Source organism: Crotalus tigris, unplaced genomic scaffold (assembly GCF_016545835.1).
Source record: "Crotalus tigris isolate CLP2741 ecotype Arizona unplaced genomic scaffold, ASM1654583v1 scf7180000023713.2527936, whole genome shotgun sequence".
Lineage (NCBI taxonomy): Eukaryota > Metazoa > Chordata > Lepidosauria > Squamata > Viperidae > Crotalus > Crotalus tigris.
In genome coordinates, this window is record NW_024100135.1 from 1,721,840 (window position 1) to 1,746,457 (window position 24,618).

General features: G+C 37.2%; 1 long non-coding RNA gene across 2 annotated transcripts in view; it reads right to left on the bottom strand.

Annotated features, from left to right (window-relative positions):
• Positions 1 to 24,618, bottom strand: part of LOC120297803 — a 197,565-nt gene that overhangs the window by 22,672 nt on the left and 150,275 nt on the right. The gene's annotated exons all lie outside the window — the stretch shown is intronic.

Consider the following 24,618-nt stretch of genomic DNA (forward strand, 5'->3'; position numbering starts at 1 on the left):
TGCAGTCCAGAGGAAGAAATCTTGAAGTTGGTTTGAAAGTTGAAATTAAACTGTGAAAGTTTAAATGATCCAAATAATGACACCAGGTTGCCTTTATAATTTTCTTCCTTTGTTATTTGTATAGAACTTGTATATTCTATAGCATAAACCGATGTGGGGAGGAAGGGGGCAATGTAGCAATAAGTTTTTGCATGTGGGTGAAAGCAGTTCCTACACTGTGCAATATTGCCCCAAGTTGTTAGAACAGGGTCCTACTGCATGATTCCTGGCACTGTTTTGATCCTCATTATGGTATTTTACTGTTGGTTAAATCCAGTTTGGGTGTCTGTAGGTTTTTTTTAATAAGCACCCTGGATTTAGTTATTGCTGCATTTATTCTTAAAATAAATTATCTGGAGGGATGAGTTAGTAACCATAATGTGGAATGTACAAGGACTACTGACTCAATGCGTAGGTTTGGGGTCGATAGCAGCACAGTATTCAAATTGATTCTGAGGGTAAAAATTCCAAAAGATGGAAACAAGTTTTTTTTTCTTTTATAAGTTTTAACAGCAGAGTTTTTGGAATCTTTCCCTCCCAGGTACAGCCTCATAGCCTCATGTGAGAAAGTACCGTGTTTTCCCAAAAGTAAGACTTACCCTGAAAATAATCCCTAGTTTGATTGTTGGGGATGGGCCTAATATAAGCCCTACCCCAAAAATAAGCCCAAGTTTTGGGCGAGGCACACAACTAAAAATCAAGCTGGAGGGTGTGTGTGGAGCTGCCCCACATGCCCCGCACCTACTTATCTTGCATCCAGGCCTCTCTTTGCTGGCCCACTTCTGCGATGTCCCCAGGCCTGCATTTTGCAGTCAAGAGACCTTTCTGGAAGTCCACTGCAGCCAAGAACTGAGCTACGGATTCCGGAAAGGCCTCTGACTGTGAAATGCAGGCCGGAGCTCCATTCTAGCTGCAGAATGAAGCTGCTCCTTCGGCCACAGAAGAAGTGGGTTGGCTGAGGGGGGCCCTGTCGGTGCTGGAGGTAAGTGGAAAGAACCCCCCCCTGAAAATAAGACCTGGTGCCTCTTTTGGAGGCCAAAAAGAAAAAGAAAAAAAGATTGGGTCTTATTTTCGGGGAAACATGATAATTGCATCTACCTACTATGTTGGTGAGGACTACTTGTAGTATACTTAAAAAAAAAATATCTTGAACCGAGGATAACTAATTCCCAAAAGCTGAATTGTTCAACTTAATAATTGAAACAAAGCAAATTGTTTCTCTGAGCCATAGATAGTGGTAAAGATAGTGATTCCCAAACTGTAGACAGAAGGTCTGTCATATGCCATGGGAGAGACGAAGTGTGTCTGCAAAAAGAAACTGCCATATTTGATGTTGTTTCATCCCCTTTCTGTGCCTGGAGATGGAAATAAATATCCTTCTCAAGATAAGGGCTCTCTAGAGTTCCTGGTTCAGGTTCTCTTGCATTTGCCAGGTACAGAAGCCTTCATAAGCATAGGAAGCTGCCTCATTTTGAATCAAAGTACTGGTCTGTTTAGGTTAGTGGTTATTGGATGGGTTTTTGCCAGCCCTTCGCAGAGATGTATAGCACCTATATTAGTATGCAAAGTATATGCTGGGCCACTTAATGATTACCATTCTGTCCCAAAGGCTGATTAACATAAGAGAAGGCATGATGGCAGCAGGTGGTATTTTCTGTAGTTGAAACGAAGATACCTCTTTGTTACTTTAGGCACTGATTGCAAACTAAGCATTTATGAACCCAGACCTAGTAAAGACAGAGCATGTTGCTCCAGAGAGCAACCTTTGAAACAATTTAGAAGTTTAAACAGACCATTAAGGGGCCTAATGGAAATCTTCTTTAGCATTCCTTTGCCTTTGGTGTTTACGGGAGAGATGATTATTATTATTTTTAATTGAGAGGGGAGTCAGTTGCTTCCAACAGGATTAAAATTTTGCTTTAAAATAAGACATTTCAGAACATTGAATTTATAAAATTAGTAAATTATGGCATGCACATAAGCTCAATTTTGAATAACAATGAATCAAAATATAGCAAGTAAATTTCTAATGTAACAATGGTGGTTAGCAGGTGTGCATGCTGACTTATTTTTAAAAAGGCTTTTTGTATCTGAGAAATATTTTGTCACCCATCATAGTTTATTAAATATAAAATGTTTGACTCTTCAAATGTCAAAGGTGATAGTAAAAATGTAAAATAATAGATCTAGCTTGGGAAAATTCAAAACTGAAAGTAACAGTGATTTAATAAAAATTAAACGAGCAGTAAAGCCGTGCTGCACCACATTATGGTCAGGTAGTTCATATGTCATTTTTATTTGGCCATGTGAGGCAACTGAAAATGAATATTTGCATAGAAGATTCTGTCCCTTTTTCTCTTTGCCATATAATTTTATCTGGTCCTTAATTATATATACTGGTACAGACTATAAACATGATTCCAAATACTGTGCCACATCTGGTTTCATCAGCACCACTGAAAATGTGTAACTATCTTCAAAAAGTTATAGGCTTTGACTTCTCTTAAAGCCATCTAAAGTGCATTTGTAGAATCTGGACTCTATGATCCTTTGTATTATCAACAACACCTCTGTGATTTCTCTGTATTGTTTCATAAATGTTTAACTCCTGTGCCTGCCTGGGATATGTGGAATGTTAGCCCACCTAGTGGAGATTCATCAGTTCCCTGTATGTATTACTTTAACCCATTGTTTCAGAAGTCCGGTGAATTAAAACACACCAAGATCTCCCAACAAGCAAAATACACATGCAGGTAAAAGTTGTCCACAGAACTGCTTGGTAGTGATGACTAAGGACAGAAAACACTGAAACTGTTACCCATCTTTTGGAAATGGGGATATTAAGGGTGTATTATATTAAAGTTCCTTACCCATCTCAACAGGCAAATGTCTTTCCAAACTGACAGGGTTGATTAGCTGGTGCTGTATGCATTGCTCTCAGTTTTAAGAACAATCTGAACAACTTCATGCCATCCTCTTTTGTCCATCTTTTATAGGGCTATATGCAGCACTTCAGATTCAATTTCAAAAGTGCTTGAAAATGCATAGGGGAGAGAAACATTGCCCTTGACTACAACTCCTTAAAGCAGCTGTTAGTCTGTATCGAATAAGAGGTGTGTGATGTCTTGAAAAAGATGCAGATGCCTTCAAGAGTGCTAACGTGCATTCTCCCGTGCATTCTGTAGCACATTTTTAGGAAGAAAGCCATGTTAGTCTATGGTAACAAAAACTCAGGAGAGCCCTAGTAGAAACTTTTTTTGAGTATCACATGTTATTAAAAGACATTGGCTTTTGTGAGCTGCATCTTACTGAATTGTGATGCATACAGTGGCTAGATTGAAACAGGATTTAAATCGTGGTGAAATGATGGGAAAAGAGGAAAAAAACAGGTTATGTAGAAGCAGCTTTATCTCATGTAACCTGTGCATCTGATGAAGTGAGCTGCAACTCACAAGAGTTTATGACTTAATAAAACGTGTTACTCAGAAAAGGTGCTATTGGAGTCCTTCTGATTTTTTTTGAAGCACCATTTGGAATTGTATTTGAAGCACTGCTGACATCCAGTTATAGGTTTAGCCAGGGAGGCACACAGGATGTTGCTTTACATGCTTCGCTTTTGCTGAATCAAGCATTACTTTGGTAGCTGTATAGGAGGGAGTTTTCTTATTCGATAATGTCGGTCCATAACTTTCCTAATTTGATTTGTTACTTTAATTTCAAATAGAAATGACAATGCTGTTAATAGAAATTTGATCTGTATATTTGCATGTTGCCTGAAAAATCTGATTTATTGAAAGAGGAAAGGAAATAGATTTAACAGCTACCGGTAGCATTATGCTGCTCAGATTGATACTATGCAAAATGCCAGAAATTCTTTCGGTTCCAACTACAGTGATGCCAATATACAACAATAGACACAAACTTTTTGATTAAGACTTTGCTATTATTCAGTGTGTCATAAGATCCTGTATTTAAATTTGACCATATTTTAAATAATTACCAGAAGTATCTTTCAGCACAAACTGGCTTATGTTGGTTGCCAACATGGACCCAGGATAATGTGCCTAGACATCATCTTTACTCACCAAAGCACGAATGAAACTTTGCTCCTGCTTCTAAACCTGGAGCACTCCAGTGTTAAAATTAAACCCTTCTGTAGACTTCAGCCATGGTTGGGATCTTGGGAGTTCCATGCATGCACCTTATGTTGGAAGACTCCTTTGTTCCTTACTGGGATTGGAGCAGATGCTGCTCCTTAGGATACCCTAATTTGAGGAGTGGCTTTCTCTTAGGGGTGGGTATATGGAAATAAGGAACTGCTGTAGGAAGGGGGGCTTTGAAAAGTCCAGTGCATGAGCAGTGGTGTCTGTGCTGCCTTTTTGCATCCCTGGTTCTTCCCCCTCCCCCAATTTCTTTAAAGGCTTGGCTGGCCCAGTGCCTTGAGTTATGTACACATCCATATGTGTTAACTGATAGCATGGACACGCAATGAGCTTGCCGCCATGGCTTAAGGCAAGCATTATAAACCTAATACATATTTTTAAAATTCTATGAATTATAACGTAAACAGTAAATGACACGATATTGGCACTGTGTGGCCCAAACCCAAGCTTTCTTTTTTCTGCAGACATTTATCTATATAGATACCTATATCTAAAAACTAAAATAGTTCCCATTTGGTTTTCCAGTTCACTGCAGGTTTTGTGCCTTGACAACCCCACTGTGAACTTAGTGAGACTTGTGGGTTTTTAAAATCTTGATGTAATTTAACATATATAACCTTTTTGTCTATTAGAGGATTTAAAAAACATAAAATTCCCTTTTAAATGGCCTGCCAAAACATTTTTATGAAGAATTTCCTTTGGTTGTGGAGAAACCAGATATAAATTTCTTCCCAGAGAATTACTAAGACTTTCAATGCTTTTTATTTTCTTTCAATGATTGTAAATATTTGAATATTTATTAGATTAGAGCAGTTCTTCTCATCTGAGCCAAATGTTACCTGTGTGCAATGTTTCCTCTTTTCTTACTATTTCATGTAAGTTTTTTTTGTATAGCAGTAGAAATTTCTTTAAACTTCTTTTTGTAAAATTGAACTTGTTAAATACTGTAGGTTCCCCTTTTCTTTGTAATTAATGCACTCTACTGTTTCATAATGCTGTAACTTGTAGAAATGTTGTATATTTATTTTCTGCTTATTTAAGTTCTTGTAAAGTCTTTTTTTCTTTAAATTTTACTTAGCATATATGAAAATAGTGATTGATCAGTTTAGAGCACTGTCTACTAGTTTGAGATAGTTGACGCTATTTTAGATATTAACCCACTTATTTTCTCTCATTTCTCTTCTTTCTCTGCCTTGTTACAGCGTTCAAGTATACAGTGTATACAGTGCAAGCAGAGAGTACAATTCCATTGTGTCATTAGGGAAGTCCCATACTCAAGCTTTGAAATATTTTTATATTTTTTTGTGGGGATTGATGGTGGTTTTCAAAGAATTTTTACTAAAGCAACATGCAGTGCTCTGAATTAGTCTTCAAAAATGATAGACGTGATCCACGGACTTGCATGGGCATGTTGTGTTCAGTCAGAATTCAGCTGTCCCCAGCAACCCACCACAAAAATCAGTGTTTCTGGAAAATGCATGAAATACCAGATGACAACCTTGGTGCTTCCTGTTTCTTTCTTGAATTGTGCTAATATTAAGGGCTGTTAATTCTGCATCCCTTGACCTCAGTTTGTGTAGCACAGGATATGGCTGTTACCTCATAATCAAGAAGTACCTACAATTTATTCAAGAACTACTAAATTTTTAGGAGAAGAATGAAATTTTGCACCCCAGTTTAAAGACCACTAGTTATTGTATGAAAGACCTCATCATCAGGTACAAACATCAATGTAGCACTGATCTTGTACTGATTAATCACTAATTTGTTTCATAGAACCCAGCATATGTAGCATTTTATTGCAGTTTCCCTGGCTTACTTGTGTTTTGCACTGATGAAAATTTGACAGGGTAATTGCCACTTTACTTGTGCAATACTGCTGTAAATAGCTGAAGATCTTTTTTTAAGATGCAATCCTTTATGTTCTTGATAATTTTATATGAATAAAACTTTTCAACTACTATTGTGTACTTTTTAAATTTATCAGGAGTTTTCTACACAGATATGCTTATGTTTATAGTTGCACTTCATAAATCTGCATGCAGTTCAATTGAAACATCTCAACACCATACAACACCATATACAACATAACCCATGAGGCTGGAGGTAGCAGACCAGTCTGGCTAAATAAGATTAGTAATATTATTTTTAAAATACATAGTACCTAGCTACTGGTAAAGTAGAAGAGGCAGCAAAATGAACAGGGAAGTTAAAACAATTTAAGTCTCTCAATCTGAGAAAAAGATAACATTTTTTAAAGCAGAGGTAGGAAAAAGTGAATTAAAAACATAAGAGTGTATATTACATTTCTTTTCCTCTTTTTGAGGAAAGATTTTCTAAAATCCAGAAATGTCTTCCTTTTGGGCAAATAGGTAAAAACAAGTTAGTACAAATTAGTTAATCCAAGTGATATTTCTTTATAAAAGGAATATTTTAGCAAACCGCTACAGGGAATATTGTTTTGTACCCCACCTTCAGAAGCTTACATTTCTCCATTTTCTCCACATTTTAATCTCAATGACTAAATGGAACATGTATATTTAGAATGTTTTTGATTAGTAGATGATAAGAGACAAACATTTTTATTGATAAGGTTTGCAGAGTTGTGGCATGGGGTGAATAGAAATAGTATAAAATTAATTATTAAAGATATACAGGGAGGGTAAAAGTAATTTATGCAAATTTTTGTTACAGAAGATTCTTGAGACATTTCTTCTAAGTACTTAAGAAGTCAGCTTAAAATATTCTAATGCAATTCGAAAAGGACTTCAAAATTAAGAGAAATAGTTACATCCATAATAAATATAAGTTTAAAGAGTTAGACCATTGGCCTCTCAATCCAGTAGTAGCCATACTTTCTGCCATAATGGAAGAACGAACTGATTCAGTTGGCGTTCTGTTGTATTGGCATGGTAAGAATAGAAGGCAGCATATACCTAATTACACAGTAATGCAAATTTCTCCATTTGGATTGCTTCCTGTACATTTTTCTTTGAAGAACTTTCTGGACCTTTCTGGAGTGTCTGCTATTTCAGACACTCAAAATAGTATCTCAATCAGGGGTGTCAAACTCAATTTCATTGAGGGCCACATCAGCATTGCGGTTGCCCTTGGGGAGCTGGGTGGGTGTGGCCAGGATGGGTGCAGCCTACTGGGTGGGCATGGATGGAGTGTGTGTGGCCTACTGAGTGGGCATGGCCAGCTCTACATTCACGTCAAGGGTGCCTGTGGGGGCCTGGGCAGAAGTGGGACAGATCTGAGGGTCTCTGGCAGAAGGATGGGACTGGGGCAAGCGCCAAGGCATAGTCCATTTTTTTCATTCCTCACAAAGGGGTGACACCTCCCCAGCATGCACTCGGGGCGGGTCCAACACAGCAGGAGCTGATTCCTCGCTGTTTCTAGACGGTCTTGTGGAGTTAAGACTGAATGTGTTTCAGCATAGATGGCCACCACAAAATTGTACATTGGCTCCCGGCCACCCTGGGCCAGGGCCAAGGCAGCGGGGCCCGTTCCCTCATTGTTTCCAGGATAGCTTCGCGGGCCACATGAAACCACTTCGTGGGCCGCATCCGACCCCCGGGCCTTGTGTTTGACATGTCTGATCTAGACCAAAGTAGAAAGTCACTATTTTTCACCTGCTCTTTGGTAAGTAAGATCAAACTGATTTAGAGATGGGCCAGAGTATATTAATAATAATTTCCACTCTTACTGAATCTGTGGAATGATAGCAACTACTTGGAATACTCCAGGATCTTAGGAAAATAGATACTGGAAGAATCAATTAGTATAAATTGTTAATGTCCAGCCAAATATTTTCTGGATAAAATCATTTGCTCTCATTTGGAAACTGATTGACAAAATATACTGAGATGACAAGGGTCCTATCTTATGTTATCTTAGAGATTTTCAGGGAAATTATCAAGAGTTTCCTCTGTTATTTGCACTGGATCTCTACCTGACCTAGTTGGTAAAAGAGGCCAAGAAGGCTGTAATCAATGCTTCTTTGTGGGAATTGCAGACTCCAGCATCAGTGAAAGACCTGATGATCTCTCTGCTTCTCAACAAATCAAGCCCGAATCCAATGGAAATGAGCAAATGCTCTATCTTCAGTCTTTCTCCTTTGCAGAAGGTTATAGGAACATTATCATGCTACAGTTATAGGGAGCTTTGGAGGAGCAGATTATCTGAACCTGGAAGTCTGGATTCTCATTGTTAAGCCTTTACCTCCACATCAAGGAAGCAAAATCCAGAGACTTAAGTTTTAATACCAAGAATTAGGAGTAATGTTTTGAGATTTGAGTTAGGAACCCTCCAACCCTCCTTTATTAATTCATTAGGACAGGGTTTCTTTGAAGCATTGGAAATTTTTTCCCAGATTGTTTGCATGACAAACTAAGAGATTGTTATTAGATAAATCTGTAAGAGGACCCCCCCCCCATTTGCTACTTCTTTCTTGGCTTTAACCTCTTACAAATGATCATTGGTGAGACTTGTATTGAAGGAGGACAATTATTCTTGACCAAGATCTTTGGGTGGTTTTTGATGCTTTTCATCACAGTATTCTTCTGTACTGCCTACAAAAATTGGGAGTTGGTGGCACTGTTCTAATGTTTCTGACACAGCCTAAGTAGCTAAAGGAATTATCCTTAGACACAGGTCTATCATGAGATACTACAAAGTTTGGTCTTCTCTAACATATATAAATTCGCATGGAGAGGAAATCCACTTCTTTGGGATGAGACATCAATATACTGTTGTATAGCTCTACTTCAGGTCAGATAGGAGATGCAATAAAAGTTCTAAACCTCATTTATAAGCTAGATGAGGAAAAAATAGGTTCAGATTCCAGTTGAGCAATGCAAAATGGTTTTAATGTTAACTCAGAAGCCAATCTGATTCCAAGATTATACTATTTTAGAATCTGAATGGAATTCTAGTTCCTCAAAGCAACCAGGCTTGCAAACTAGGAATTCTCTGAGACCCAGAGCTTTTACTAGAGGAGGTGGTAAAGGACATGACCAGGAGGGCCCTTCCCCAGATTTGGCTAGTGTGCAAGCTCTGGTCTTATCTAAAAGAGGATATGCTAAGTAGTTGTTTATGACTTTTGCTTAATGTCTATGATTCTCAGTCATCCCGGTCATGGTTGTCCCAAAGGTGCTTTTTCAAGAGGCAACTGGACTTTGTTTTTCCTTTGGAGATGTTTCTCTTCTCATCCAAGAAGCTTCTTCAGTTCTGACTAGATGGTGGGGAATGGAAAGATTTATACTTTCTTGTTTTTAATAATAATAATAAAGTTGGAAGGGACCTTAAGGTCATCGAGTCCAATCCCCTGCTCAGACAGGAAACCCTACACCATTTCGGACAAATGGCTGTCCAGTCTCTTCTTAAAAACTTTGAGTGTTGGAGCATTCACCGCTTCTGGAGGCAGGTTGTTCGACTGGTTAATTGTTCTAACTGTCAGGAAGTTTCTCCTTAATTCTAGGTTGCTTCTCTCCTTGATTAGTTTTCATCCATTGCTTCTTGTCCTGTCTTCAGGTGCTTTGGAAAATAGCTTGACTCCCTCTTCTTTGTGGCAGCCCCTGAGATATTGGAACACTGCTATCATGTCCCCCCTCATCCTTCTCTTCGTTAAACTAGACATACCAAATTCCAGCAACCGTTCCTTGTATGTTTTAGCCTCTAGTCCCCTAATCATCTTTGTTGCTCTTCTCTGTACTCTTTCTAGAGTCTCAACATCTTTTTTACATCTTGGTGACCAAAACTGGATGCAGTATTCCAAGTGTGGCCGAAGATGTTTCGCTTCTCACCACATCTTTCAAAACTCCTAGCGCACCGGGGAAGTGCCTGATTGGAAAAGGGCTGATGTGATTCCCATCTTCAAGAAAGGAAAAAAAAAACAGACCCAGGAAACTACAGACCAATCAATTTAACATCAATACCTTGGAAGATCCTAGAAAAGGTAATCAAAAAACAGATCTGCGAACAAATAGAAGCAAACAAAGTTATAACTAGCAGCCAGCATGGGTTTGTTAAAAACAGATCATGCCAAACTGATCTTATTTCATTCTTCGACAAAGTGATTAAACTAATAGACCAGTGAAATACTGTGGACGTAGTATACTTAGACTTCAGTAAGGCATTTGATAAAGTAGACCACAACCTACTCCTTGGTAAGCTAGAAAAAGGTGGAATAGACAACATCACTACCAAATAGATCTGTAGCTGGCTGACAAACCATACTCAATGAGTAGTCCTCAACGGCACTACATCCACACAGAGAGAAGTAAGCAGTGGAGTACCACAAGGTTCTGTCTTAGGCCCAGTACTCCTCAATATCTTCATCAATGACTTAGATGAAGGAACTGAAGGGGAACTCATCAAATTTGCAGATGACACCAAACTGACAGGAGTAGCCAACATCCCAGAAGATAAACTCAGAATCCAAAAAGATCTTGACAAACTTGAACAATGGGCTCTATCCAACAAAATGAGTTTCAATGTGGAGAAAAGCAAAGTTTTACATTTAGGCAGGAAAAATCAAAGGTACAAGTACAGATTGGGCAAGACCTGGCTTAAAAAGAGTAAATGTGAGAGGGACCTTGAAGTCCTAGTGGACAATCACTTAACCATGAGCCAGCAGTATGCAGCAGCAGCCAAAAAAACTAATACAATCCTGGGTTGTATAAGAAGTTTTTTGGATGAGAAGCGAAACATTTTCAAAGAAAAACAAGGAAGTTCACTCGCCTCTTGAAAAAGCACCTTTGGGATCTCTTGCTTAAATGACTCTAATTCGCTCTTCAGTTTATAATGGAATCCTTGAAGATTTGGAAACTTCAATTGATCCAAAATGCGACAGCCTGTATGCTTACTGGCCAATTTTGATATTGCCATATTATACCATTGTTGTAGGAGCAAGGTCAACACATCTATTGCTTAATCTGAGTGACAAAAAATGCACTAAGGAGTTCTATAAATCTATAAACCAACTTGGACACAAGCAAAGATGTTATCACTCCATCCTCTAAAATGAAAAGAACAGTATCCAAAGACTGCTGCCGTAAAAAGTCTAGTTAATCCAGCCATTGCTTGAAGGCAAATATGTGCTGCTGCTGAATTTCTAGATGTGGACACACTGATAGTCAGTCTGCCTTTCCAAGCAGCTGCATTTTGATGGAGAAACAGAAAGTGATACGGTTTCAATCAGCTTCTGAATGCTGTGCTGAATCAGCAGGCTGCCTGAATTCTGGCACTATGCCTTCATTGAAGGGCCTCCATAGCTCCCTTCCCCCTTGTGCAACTTGCCAGCAACCCTACTTCAGATCCCAAGGGTTAAAATATGGCCAGGTGAAAGCATGAGCCTGGATATTGTAAGTCAAAAAGATAATTTACAATGATACCAAATTATTTTAATCTAAATCTAAAGGGAAAAATGGGTATTTCTCTATAGAATTCATAACCAAACCCAAAATGTGCTTGGTATTGAGCATGCACTCTGGGTTAGCTATCTAATTATAAGTAAATGGGGTCTGTTTGTATAAGATACTTTTACAGGTAATGTGATATACAAGTATGGGGAAAATATCCCATTTAGCTGGAACAGTCTTGGGAAAAAATTCCACTGGGTCATTTAAGTTGAGAAGTTCTATTTTTAAGACATTTCAAATTAATAAGGCTCCTAGACCTAAGATGATCTCAGAGAAATCGGGGCTGGAGCCAAGTTGGAGTTCTGTGTTCTAACACCACAGTGACACTGATGGAAAAGGAGACAATATCTGATCTAGTCCATGGAACTCATCTTCTCAATAACCATGTTGACGGGGCACCAAAAAGCCTCCTTCCAAGGGTCTCTCAATCCCTGTACTAGCTTTAATTTTTGCATGAGTTGCTTGAAGTTGTACAGGGCATTGAGGAACATGGTACCATTCATGCTATAAAGAGGGTCAGGCCAGCCTGGCCAATTTAGGATTAATCCAGTGTTCCTTGTAATCATTTGATCAATTTTAGATGTTAGCTAAATTAACACATTTTTCCTGATTAATTCCAAATTGGATACAAAAAGAGGAAGGATGATCATTACCAGTCTATCTTGTAAATTACATACCCTGATTCAATTCTCCTTTCCTGTAGGCTTTACACATAGTAAGAAGCAGACAGAAGGAATCATAGAGTGGATTACTTTAACCTTCCTCACTTAAAAAAGGAGGAAACTATGCAAAATCATCTTAGCATACTTGAATTTCAGTGGAAAGCTTGGTTATAAACTGTGCTATGTTTCATCTAAACTGCTGTGGCTTCTTAAAAAGTATTGTGTAATCATAAAACACTTCAGCTGAGGTGCAATATAATAGGGCAGCCCCTCCTGATGTGGGCCATATATACAGCCATCTATTCTTTGGACAGTTGTAATAACAGCATTTGTATTCCATTAAGTCCTGTCAAGAGTGATTTCATGACCCAGCACTGCTACAGTTAGCTGCAACAGTCACAACAGCTGTGGCGCAGAGTGGAGATGTCTTTCCAAGCCCAGAGCAACTCATATCCCACAGGTGCTAAGGAAACAGCAGCAGTAACTGTTTATACAATCCAGGAGCTCTCGTTACATTTCAGATGCTATGGTACCAATAAATAGACCTCTCTCTACTGTGCAGGCAAAGAACAATTTCAACCAGTGTTTCTCAAACTTGGCAACTTTAAGATATGTAGACTTCAATTCCAGCTAAAAGCGAGATCCTGAATGTGAGATTTGCAGATCCTGAAACTTGATACCCAAAGGAGAGTCTGCTGACATGTAGATACTTTTAACTACGGGTATCTAACTAAAGGACCAATTTAGCTTGATGCCAGTCTACAACATTTAACAAAGCATTTTTGGTTGTGGATTCATATTTATGCAAGAATAACAGCTTTGGAGGCAGAATGATTTTTTTTTTTTTAGAGAAAAAGGTAACTTTATTTCATGTTACAGAGTTCATTGAAGCTGCTGTACTTGTTAGTGTGATTAGAGATTTGTGGATTCCACTATTGAATTACTAACATTAAGTTGAACCACATTTAGTCTTACTTAGGCCAAATTTAGCACTTAATTCATTAAGGCTTCGGTGCAAATTACTTATACTGAACTTGGCCCATTTCCTTGAGTCTACGTAAGTAAGCTTAAATTTGCAACTAGCATAAGGTTTTAAAGTTTCAATTTCTACCCACACTGTTGTTTTCCATCATAATGCTTCTAGACTGAAAAGCAAATTATAATTTTCAAATAAATAAAATTAGAAATGTGAATAGATATAAATTGTTGAAACAGAACTGGTCTCTTTTCAGCATCCACCCAAAACCTCAAAATGTCCCTCTCCTAAAATTCTCAAGTGGAGACAGTATTTAAGTTTGCCATATGGAATAATTATTGGCTACCACTTCATCACAGGAACAACTGAGTTAAGCCACATGATTTCCAGGAAAGTTATGAATTATATGAACTCTTCACAAGCTCCTGGGCTGGGGTCCTTCATAATGTTCGCTGTAGGATCAATTTAAGGATCAAGTCAGTGCATCGCCCAAGGATCCACAACAGCAACCTGAAAAGAGTATACACCCTCTCCCAGAACTATTAAGTAAAAATACTTCGGTGTAAAGGAGACGCAAAGGAAAAGTTGTAACACAGGAATTTCAAAACTGATGGGTTCTTGTTACTCCATTAAAGAGTTTCTTAGAATTACATATGGGTTGCATGAACCATCAGTCACTGTCTTTTTTTTTATTAAAAATTTTTTAAAAACTTTTACAAAGACAGAAAAAAAACAATAACAACAACACCAACAAAAAAAAAACAAAACAATGCAACCCTCCCCCAACCCCTCCCAAACCACCCCCTCCCTCCCCCCCCCCGGAGCTTCCCAGAGCAGAATATAGGCTTAATTAAAAAAAAAAAATTAACAAAGTTATAAAATAATTAAAAATAAAATATATATGAAAAAAGAGTTATAATCCTTAAAAAAAGAAAATATTTAAAATAGAAAAATACAGGTTATAAAAAAGCTAAATGATATTTTTTCAAATCCAGTTTAAATTGTATGAAATTTATCCATTTTTCCCATACATCAAAAAATTTCTCTTGCGTTTGCTCTTTTAAAAAAGCCGAAATCTTTGCCATTTCCGCCAAGTAAGATACTTTAAAAAACCACTCTTGCAAAGTAGGCAAAGATTCCTTCTTCCAGTATTGACCTACTAAAAGCCTTGCAGCTGTAATCAAATTCAACATCAATATAACCTCCTTAGCATCACAATCAGTAACAATGCCAAGCAAAAACAATTGTGGAGTAAATTTTACCCTCTTTCTAAAAATTCTCTGAATATTCCACCATATCTTAATCCAAAAAGCTTTTATATTTTTACACGACCACCAAATATGATAATAAGTGGCATCCAGGCAGCCACATCTCCAACATTTGGGCTGTAAGTCAGGATACATGAAAGACATCTTTTGTGGATCAAGGTGCCATCTGTAAAACATTTTATAAAAATTCTCCCTTAAATTCTGAGCTTGTGTAAACTTAACATTTCTCACCCAGATAGTTTCCCAGGTATCCAGTAGAACTGGTTCACCAAAATTCTGCGCCCATTTAATCATACAATCTTTAATTAATTCTGATTCTGAATCCAGTTCCACTAGCACCCCATAAATTCTCTTAATGTGAGTTTGTCTTTGATCCTTTACTTGCTTAAAAAGATTTTCATCTTGGAGAGCTTCCGGTGGGAGGCGACGGCGATGGCGGCTAGCTTTTAGCCGTCCAGCTGGGGAAGTGTCAGAGCCGCGGAGCGCAGCGCGCATCAGCTGGCCCGCGGCTCGGAAATCCCTTCCCGGGCAAAGGGAAGGGATAGAGAACGCAAGAGTAGAGGTAGAACCCCTGAACCCCCTCTGGATTTATTTCTAGAGGGGGTGAAAGGAGTGTTCCCTCGGAGCTCTTGCTGATCTCCGCCTCCCAGCTGTTTTTGCTTCCTTGGAAGCAAAAGAAACCGCCGCTTCTATCTCCGTGTTTACAGCATTTTGGTGAGTAATTTTTAAACGGACGGAGCAGTTTAAAGGACTTTTTCTTATATTTTAGGTGTTTATTTTTTTATCTTTTGATTTTTACTATTTTTCCTCCTTTTCTTTGTTATACTAGTGAAAGGACTTAAGATGGCGTTTTGAAAGTGTCGGAGTTTTTTTTTCCTTTCTCTTTTGTTTTACTTTCCCTTTTTAAGGATTGTTTTTTGCTTTTGCTTTTGCTTTTGGCTTAGAATTTTTTTTTTGAATTGTTTGCTCTTTTATTACTTATTCTTGGGATTTATTCTGGACTTTTAATGATTATAGTTTGTCTCTTTTTAAAAATTCTTTTTTTCTTTTTTTCCTCCTCCCTTTTTGGCTGGAGGGGAAAGGGAAGTGACAATTGTGCTTTTTAAAATGGCTTCAAAGAGGCAGCAGCCTTCCTCAGTACCCAAGGTTATTTCTTCTCCTATAACTTCCACTGCACAGCTACAACAACAATCTAAACATGCACCACCGGCTCAGCCACCACCCTCCCCTCCTCTACCTGGACTTTCAGTGCAAGAGGTTAGAGGCATAATGGGAGAGATTGTAGTTCAAATGAGAGAGGAAATGACTCAATTTGTTTCACAGATTAAATCAGAAATTAAATCTGATCTCAAAGAAGAGATAACGGGGATAAAGTCTAAATTGCAAGAAAATAATAATGAATTACGACAAGATATACTGGCAGCTGTTTCAGGTTTGGCTACTGTGGTGGTTAAGCTCGATGCAAGGCTTGAGGAAGTGGAAGACAAAGTTGACTCTTTAGATGACAAAATTCAAGACGTGGAAAGGAAGGTGGACTCCTCACAAGAAGATATTTTGATGTTTCAATACAGACAAATGGAGTATGCTCTGAGGATTAGAGGCCTCAAGGAAGATATGAATCAAGATTTGATGGAGGTGGTTCTTAGTGATCTGGCGCTGGCTTTGGATATGGATAAAGGAGAATTACAGAGAGAAGTAGAAAAAATTTATAGACTCAACTCCTGGATTGCTAAGCAGAAGAATTTGCCCAGAGATGTGGTGATTTACTTTACAAAGAAGTCCCTGCGGAATGAGATTATACAAGCTTTTTACAACAAAAGATTTCAGATTGCCGCCCAAGATGTCATCATTCTAAAGGAAATCCCATCTAAAATTTTAAGAAGTAGGAAAGACTTTGCTTTTTTAACCAATGAGCTTAAAGCTAGATCGATGCCATTCAGATGGGAAATTCCGATGGGTATCGTTTTGAGCCATGCTGGGACACGTTACAGATTGAACACAGTTGACAAAGCTAGAGATTTCTATACTTCGGTCCTGAGTGCAGGCTCAACTTCATCTGGTCGGAAATCTTTGAGTGCTAAGGAACCTGAGCAGCAATCTGAGGCACTAGATTTGGTTTCCGCAGGGATGATAGAAGTGGCAAAGCAACGCCAAACGGAGGCTAAAGAGCAGAGGATGACTCGTGCAGCTTATAAGCGTAAAGAGAAAGAGCAACGTAAAAAAGAGCCCAAAGAGAATTCTCCTGGAAGTGCATCACCGCCGGTGGGAGGAGCAAGACCCAAGAGTTATGCAACACACGCAGCTCTGTCAGAGTTTGATGGTGTCTTCTCCAGGCTGCGTGCCAAGGGAGATGGCAAAGTTTTTGACCTGGAATGTTAATGGATTGAATTCTCCTCAGAAACGGAAAAAAATCTTTTATTATTTGAAACAACATACCAATGATGTTATTTGTTTACAGGAAACTCATATTCTACTTAAAGATCAGAAATATTTAGTTAATGCTCGTTTGGGATCTCATTTTATATCTCCTGCACCTGGGAAGAAAGGGGGAGTTGTTATATATGTCAAACAAAACCTGCCAGCTTGTCTGGTAGAATCAGATCCCCAGGGGAGATATGTGATGATTGAACTTGGTATTTATGGTAAGAAAGTACTTATAGTTGGACTTTATGCTCCAAATCAACAACAGGAACAATTTTATAAACAGTTACACCAAAAAATAACTTTGCTTGATTATAGATCGGTGGTATTAATGGGTGATTGGAATGGTGTCTTAGATACACAAAGGGATAAGAAAGGTTCCTCTCCTTTTCTTAAACAAGCAAGGCTACCTAAAGCCTTTTTTGATATGAAAGAAGACTGGGAATTAAGGGACTATTGGCGGGAACGTAATCAAGAGGAGAGAGACTTTACTTTTTTTTCTGACAGACACCAATCTTTTTCAAGAATTGACTTTTTCTTGATTACCACGGATTTGTATAATAAAGTAAAGAATGTAAAGATTTTTCCTAGATCACTGACGGATCATAGTCCAGTTTGGATGGAGTTGATTCAAGAGAAAGAGGAAAGAAGATCCTGGAGAGTTAATGAAAATTTGTTTAGACAAGAGAAGAATGTTCAAAAACTAAAGGAGTGTTTAAAGGACTATTTTGCTTTGAATATGTATAAGGGGACTTCAATGTCAATGGTATGGGATGCAGGTAAAGCATTTATGCGCGGTGTTTTGATAAAAATGAATAATTTTTATAAGCGAAATCAGACTCAGAAACGTAGAGAACTTGAAGATGAAATTAAACTAAAAGAAAGGGCTTTGATTCTAAATCCTTCTGATGAAAGTACTAAAGAATCTGTAAAGTTATTAAGGTCACAATTTAATATGTTGATAGCAGATCAAGCTGCAACCAATTTATTATTTATGAAACAAAATACATTTTGTAATGCTAATAAGCCGGGGAGATGGTTGGCTTATCAATTAAGAAAGAAACAGAGACTGAGAATAATAGAGAAAATAAATTATAAGGGTAAACTAGTTTCTCAGAAGGAATTAATTAAAAAATCTTTTTTGGATTATTATCAAAACCTATACAAATCTACTAATGTACAACTGTTAGATATAAATAAATATTTAGCTGAGGCAAGTTTTCCTAAACTGACTGAGGATCAGAAATATGAAATTAATGGTTTAATTACTAAGGAGGAAATCGCCTCAGCAATTCAACAATTGAAATTAGGGAAAGCACCGGGTACGGATGGGTTAACAGCTGTTTATTATAAAGCTTTAATGGAGGAGATGATTCAACCATTAAATGATCTTTTTAATGGTATCTTACAGGGTTTAGAGATTCCTCCTTCATGGCGTAGTGCTTTTATATCATTGATTCCAAAGGAGGATCAAGATCTTACTTTACCAAAAAACTATAGGCCTATATCTCTTTTAAACGTGGATTATAAGATATTTGTAAAAATTTTGGTAAATAGGCTTATGAGGGTGGTGCATCATCTTGTGCATAAAGATCAATCAGGGTTTATAACAGGAAGGTATATGAAAAACAATGTTAGACAAATTATTAACTTATTAGAATACTTAGATAAGAACAACCAAGTTCCTGCAGGGCTCATATTTTTAGATGCTGAAAAAGCATTTGACCAACTGAATTGGCATTTTATGCTAAGAGTAATGGAAGAAATGAATTTTGGTGAAAACATATTACAAGCCCTTAAGGTAATATATCAAAAACAAACAGCACAACTTATTGTTAATGGAGGTTTGTCGGAGGTTTTCACAATAGAGAAAGGTACTAGACAGGGGTGTCCTTTATCGCCATTGTTGTTTGTTTTAACATTGGAAATATTATTGATTAAAATTCGAGAGTCTCAGGAAATTAAAGGAATATATGTTAATAAAAAAGAATATAAGTTGAGAGCTTTTGCGGATGACTTGGTTGTTACTTTGTCGCAACCTGATTATTCTGTAGTAAACTTATTACAGTTGATTCACCATTATGGTTTGGTCTCGGGTTTTAAGATTAATGTAAATAAGACTAAAATTTTACCTAAAAATTTGTCGAGTCAGGAGAAGCAGATTTTGGTTAACTCGACGGGTTTTGAGATTGTTAATAAGGTAAAATATTTGGGGGTGATGCTGTCTGTTTCTAATGCAAAACTATTTAAAAATAATTATGAAAGGTTGTGGGTCGGGGTACAGAAAGACTTGAAGAATTGGGAAAAGCTGCAATTATCCCTCATGGGAAGAATTGCAGTGATAAAAATGAATATTCTACCCAAGTTTCTTTTTTTGTTTCAAATGTTACCAATTTTGAAAAATGAGATTAATTTAAATGAGTGGCAGAAGGGTCTCAATAAATTTATTTGGGCAGGGAAAAAACCAAGGGTTAAGTTCAAAATTATGCAAGACTTCCGTGAGAGGGGCGGACTCAAGGTACCAAATTTGAAATTATATTATGATGCGGTGGTTTTAACATTAATTAGTGACTGGGTAAATTTGACAAATTCTGAGATACTTTATCTAGAGGGATGGGATTTACTTTATGGGTGGCATGCCTATTTAATATTTAATAAAAAAATAGATTGGGCTTTTAAATCTCATATTTTAAGAATTTCTTTACTTAGGATTTGGAGAAAATATTATAAAAGTGATTTTAAAGTACCATTATGGGCTATACCTTGGCATGCGATAGAAGGAATAAAAAGAGGGGTTAAAATGGATATGGTGTCTTACAGACAGTTACTTAAATGGGATGGACAAAACTGGCAATTAAAATCACGGGAAGAATTAGCACAAGAAAATTTTACTTATTCTTGGTTCCAATATAGGCAACTACTAGATAGATGGAAGATGGATTGTAAGGTGGGTTTTCTTAGAGAAGATGAAAATCTTATTAAGCAACTGAGGGATCAAAGACAAACCCACATTAAGAGAATTTATGGGGTTTTAGTTGAATTGGACTCAGAAACGGAACTAATTAAAGATTGTATGATTAGATGGGCGCAGAACTTTGGTGAGCCAGTTTCATTGGACACCTGGGAAACTATTTGGGTGAGAAATGTCAAATTTACTCAAGCACAGAATCTAAGGGAGAATTTTTATAAAATGTTTTATAGATGGCACCTTGATCCACAAAAAATGTCTTACATGTACCCTGACGTGCAACCTAAATGTTGGAGATGTGGTTATAAGGAGGCTTCCTATTATCATATTTGGTGGTCATGTAGAGAGATAAAAGCATTTTGGATCAAAATATGGTGGAATATCCAGAGAATTTTTAGAAGGAGGGTAAAATTTACTCCGCAATTATTTTTGTTAGGTATTGTTACAGATTGTGATACAAAGGAGGTTGTATTGATGTTAAACTTGATCACAGCCGCGAGGCTGTTAATTGGACAATATTGGAAGAAGGAATCTTTGCCTACATTGCAGGAATGGTTTTTTAAAGTAGCTTATCTGGCAGAAATGGCAAAGATTTCGGCTTTCTTAAAGCAACAAACGCAAGAGAAGTTTTTTGCTATCTGGGACAAATGGATAAAATTTATACAATTTAGATTGGGTATACAAAAATATTATATAGCTTTTTCATAAGTTTTATTTTTATATATATTATAGATATCTTTTTTATATATATAAATATAAAGTTTTTAATTTAATTTTTATTTTTTTTTTTTTTTTATTATTATTATTTCTTAAGCCTATATTCTGCTCTGGGAAGCTCAGGGGGGGGGAAGGGAGGGTTTTAGGGAGGGGTGTGGGGTGGGGGTTTTTTTTATATGTATTGTTTAATTTTTTTTTCTTTTGTATATGTTGTTTTTTGTTCTGTATTGTTCTTGTTTTTTTTTGTAAAATTTATAAAACTTTTAATAAAAAAAAAAAAAAAAAAAAAAAAAAAAAAAAGATTTTCATCTTCTCTAAGCAAGCCTATATTACGATCCATCTTCCATCTATCTACTAATTGTCTATATTGAAATCAAGAATAGGTAATATTTTCATATACTAGGTCTTCCAAAGATTTTAACTACCAATTTTGACCATCCCATCTAAGTAATTGTGTATAAGACACCGTATGCATTTTAACACCTCTCTTTATCCCCTCTATCGTATGCCAAGGTATAGCCCATAATGGTATTTTAAAATCACTTTTATAATATTTCCTCCAAACCCTAAGTAAAGAAATCCTTATAATATGAGATTTAAAGGCCCAATCCACTTTTTTATTAAATATTAAATAGGCATGCCAACCACTGTCTTAACATCCTTGAATTATTCACTGATTTATGTACTAGGGCTAGATATTGATTTTTTTAAAAAAAAAATCATGATCATACTTTCCTAAAAGATTATAACAAAAAATTGCTACTCTTATCCTGAATTAAATTTCTTGCTCCAGCTAAATGGCAGCATTTCACTGACCTTGGCTGAAGTTAAACAAGGACAGTTTAAATAGGAAGGCAATAGCAACCAGTCTGATATTGTTCCTTGATATAGAAGTATAATGATCTAAGAACAATTAAGCAGGATGCATGCCTTTCTTCTTCTTCTTGCTGTGTTCTCTTTTCAGATGTGTTTTTATACACAAAGCACATGTTCTATTTTGTTTTAATCTATATTGTGAGGCTACTGCCTTATACAGTGCAGTTCACTGTGGCGTCTGTGCAGCTGCAGAAAGTGCAGGTTCAGATGGTAATGGGAAAGTATGACAGAGGAAAACAACTTTTCAGCACAGTATGCCCAACCCAAAGCTCCTTTCCACCAAGAGAGGCCCCTGTGATCCCTCCCTCCCACCCACCCCCAATGAGCCTGGCTGCGGGCAGCCCCCAGCACTTCATCAAGAGAGGTCAGGAGGGGAAGGGTAGCTTGCCCTTTCGTTTGTTCCTATTATAAAGCTATATTTAAACGAGCAAGAGAAATTCTTCTGGATTTGTTAACAGCAGGAGCAACTCTGTTCTAGTTTTAAGACCCTGGAATTGCTAGTCTGTTCTCTAAGTTTATCATAAAGAGATACTGCTAGTCTTTAAAACCCTCTTTCCTTAACACAGAAATGCTAAGTTGTCTGCAGATTCAGCTACTTTTCATTTATTCTATATAATTGTACTTATATAATAAAATAGATATTTAAGGGTGGCTATTTTATACTGTTTGCCACTATATTTGAAGCTACTACTACACAGCAATATGCACTATAACAAGAAGTTAAAAACAATATAAATGCAATGTATTTGTGCAAAAGGACTGGAGGATTTCATATTAATTCAATAAAGCGTTCTAAATAATTATTTTAAATAATACCGGTAGTCCTCGACTTAACAACCACAACTGGGACCAGAACTTCGATAGCTAAGCAAGATGGTTGTTAAGTAAGTCATGCCCAATTTTGTAACCTTAAGCGAATCACTTCAGTTGTTAAATGAATCGTTAAGAAAATCTTAAGTTGGAAAAGTTGCAAATGGTGATCCTGGGATGATACAATAGTCATAAGTGTGAGGATTGGTTGCAAGTCACTTTTTTCAGCCACTGTAACTTCAAATGGTCACTAACTCATATAGTTGTAAATCAGGGACTACCTGTATATGCATCCATTGTGGATAATATGAACTGATGTTTAAGTAGTGCTGAAAAAGCCAACCATCTATTTGCAGAAACACAATGCCAAATTTACCCCATCGGTAATTCATATATTAAGAGGTCACTGTGTTTTATGCAGTACTTTTGAATTGTCCACAAACATCATAGTGCTTCTCGTGCCACTAGCTGGCACTTATTGTACTCCAGCGTTTAAAAACGAATTCTCAAAACTTATTTAAAAATAATTACAGCTCATCCTCACAACCACAATGGAGCCCAAAATTTGTTGTGAAGTGAGACATTTGCCAAGTGAGTTTTGCCCCATTTTACAACTTTTCTTGCCACGGTTGTTAACTGATTCACTGCAGGTGTTCAATCAGTAACACGGTTGTTAAGTGAATCTGGCTTCCCCATTGACTTTGCTTGTCACGAGGGTCGCAAAAGGGGATCACATTACCCCCAGGATACTGCAAGCATCACAAATATGAGTCAGTTGTCAAGCATCCAAATTTTGATCACATGACCATGGAGGATGCTGCAATGGTCGTAAGTGTGAAAAACGGCCATAAGTCACTTGTCAATGCTGCTAACATCGACTGTTCTTGCTTTGATAACAAATGGAGACGCAGCCATTTTCCTTTACTTTATGTTTTACTCTTAGAGTTAGAAGTAGATGATACTGGGGGGATGGGGTGGAATGCGTTTGGGAGTTTAGTTAGACAAAACAATAATGTATCACGGTGGGAACCAAGGTTCTTTGTAATAAGAGATAAGAATTGGCAATTGTAGAATTGGTGGGAAATCCAGTATTTCAAACTAATTGGAGAATGTGATTTATGACTGTTAGTAGGAGGAGGGAATTGGGCTCTGATACTATGTGGTTAGGGGAGGGGAAACCAGATTTTGGCTTGGACTATGTACCTGCCGATGTGTTGCTACTTGAATAAGACCCTGGCGTTGACAACCAGAGAGAACACTATGACCAAAATTTGTTTCCCTTTGCCAATAGTAATAGTATACTGACATTGTTAAATCAAGGGGGTGTTGATAAATCAGCATGAGAAGCATTTCTGTACATTTGCATACAAGCTATTAAGATGATAAAAGTGCTACTCAGATCTGTTTGAATCACCCTCTCCTGGCTTAACCCTTTCAAATTCCAACTTGCCATGAGCAGTTCCATTCTTTCCTTCAAGAAGAAAACTATTTTGTTCATTCCTGTGTGTTTCATGTTTACTTTGAGGTGAAGGCTTAAACTCTCCAGTTCATTTCTTGTCTAACAGTAAAAAAAAAAAATCAGTCCTTCAATGCTAATTAAGGGGAAGCTGAATTTATGTTCATTTCTGGTGTGTAGCAATTGGCTGTCATAATACAGTTCCCTACAGGCAAATCCAAATAATACTTGGCACTGAATTTAGAGTGGTTGAACAAGAGGATCCAATATATGGTAGCCACCTGTCACAAAAGGGAAGCAAATAATGGCTCTCAACTGCCAGACAGGATGGGCAGAGGAATGCGGCTGGCACCAGTAGAAAGCAACCGAATTCTTGGGTAGGACAGGAAATCATCAGTATTTGGCTGTGCATAGTTATTTGAAAAAGAGAAACATTAACCATTTTCACATGAGAGCACAATCATATTCCAAAAGAAAAATAATAAAAAGTCTGGTAGTATTTCTGACATGTGCATAAAAGGACAACTTGTCCACAATTGATTCAACTTGAATTAAGGAAAAGGGGATCTCTCTCTCTCTGCTTGAATCCTGAATAAGCATGTGTGATTTGACGCTGAGCAAAAAAGATATATTTTGAACTAAATGAAACATGAAATTTAATTAGGATTGTATTGCAACATCAGGTAATAGGATATTTCTGAGGCAACATTATATATTCTTCAACAAGAACAAGTCTCGTCTTCCTCTTAGAGTAACTAAAAATGGTCACTGCTCAGTAAATTTTTATTCTACGTCTTAGGCTATTGTCTAATTTATCTACATATATTATATAGAATTC